The sequence below is a fragment of the Crocuta crocuta genome, unplaced genomic scaffold (assembly GCF_008692635.1).
Source record: "Crocuta crocuta isolate KB4526 unplaced genomic scaffold, BGI_CrCroc_1.0 scaffold301, whole genome shotgun sequence".
NCBI classification, from domain to species: domain Eukaryota; kingdom Metazoa; phylum Chordata; class Mammalia; order Carnivora; family Hyaenidae; genus Crocuta; species Crocuta crocuta.
This window is the reverse complement of record NW_027527544.1, coordinates 1,020,697-1,022,307: the sequence shown is the minus strand read 5'-3', so window position 1 is coordinate 1,022,307 and position 1,611 is coordinate 1,020,697.

The window sequence follows — 1,611 nt, the reverse complement described above, 5'->3', positions numbered from 1 at the left end:
GAAAAAAAAGAAAAAAAAAAAAAAAAAAAAAAAAAAAAAAACAAAACAGAGAGAAAGACAGAGAGAGACAGAGAGACAGAGAGAGTAAAAGCTTTCTTTTATGGAAAGTACCTTCTCTTTTGAAAACATTGTTCAAGTAAATTGTAATGTGCTCCGCTCTCGGAAAGACAGAGGGTTTGAAAAAGAAGCAAGGGGTAATGGATGACTGGCATTGGCTGGATACGGAGAATGAAGAAAATTGAGCCTCTATATCTTCTCCCAGCCACGTCGACTTCACTGTCTCCTAAGCTTTTAGTGTCAAGCTAGACTGTGTTAAATAGAAAGAAGTACTCACCCTCCCAGTAGGCAGGCATGAGTAACACCCTCAGATGTGACTGAAATCCTGACATCTCTGGCTGAGACCAAAAAGGAGATAAGGAGATCCAGTCTCTAGGAAATTCCCTAGCTGTGCATCCTGAGTATAAATTCTTCTTGATTTTTCAAGTAAAATTAGGCTAATAAATTAGGCTCCTAACTTATTTCAAGGAGGATATGTGAAATTGCTGAAGAAAGGGAGGTGTGGTACCACACCAAGATTCCCAATGTGATTTGTTCCTGGTGATGATGAGAAATGGATTTCTGTTCCTTTTCTCTCTGCTGTGTATGCTATTCTTTTGGGAACTGCCACGCTCCTACCCTATATGCTTCTATGAATTATGTGGCCCCACTTTCCTTGCCTACTAAGGATGACCGATGAGGGGACAGCATCTTCTTGGACACAGTGTTTTTCCCAGGGGTGGGCACTTGACCCAAAGAAGGCCAATTACAGTTCTTTGCCTGAGGAGGGAATTGTTAGAGACTTGGGAGTAGAGAAGGTGAGGCTTTTCTATCCTTGTGAATGATGTATGCTGGCTGCTGCCATAGACTATCTCTACTACCTTGGACTAAGAAGTTGAATAAGAATTATGCACAAACAAAATCAAATCAGAAGCTAGGGAAGGATGGAGAAGTTTGGAGACAGATGTGATGACAATGTTCGAATTCCCAGGTCAGATCTGCCTGAGACACTTGGGCATCTTAGTTATTCTTATAGATTGGGTTTCCTAGGATGGAGAGTAGTGTTCAGGAGTTTAATTACAGAGTTTCTTCAGAGGTAAACACCCGTGGAAAGGAAGGAAAAATAAGAAAGCTAGAGTGGGCAGACGGGGAAGTTGAATTATCAGCATGTGGTCACAATACGGCCTCAGCAACCCTGTGGGGAGATCTGAAACTGAGATGACTCAGAATGCTTTGGGACAAGATGGCTCTCTTCACAGAAACCATTGGTGCCATAGATGCTGACAGCAAGAGAGTGAAGTTTTTGTTCCTGAAGTTCAAAGTGGTGGCCGTGTTATCGTATCCAACTCAGTTACATAGCCATTAATTCCCACCACTACCACTTCCTGCTTTTAAAAAACAGTTTGAGTTGACTTTCTACCACTTATACCTACAAGGGTTTTGACTAAAGTATGGTGTAGTGAAACCCACTTTTACTCCATAACCACAATCTCAAAGGTTAGTGAAAGTTGACTACAGCTGCTAGAATGGGATCCAGATGTTCCATCCCATTTGAGGGTGAAAATAAGGTAACAG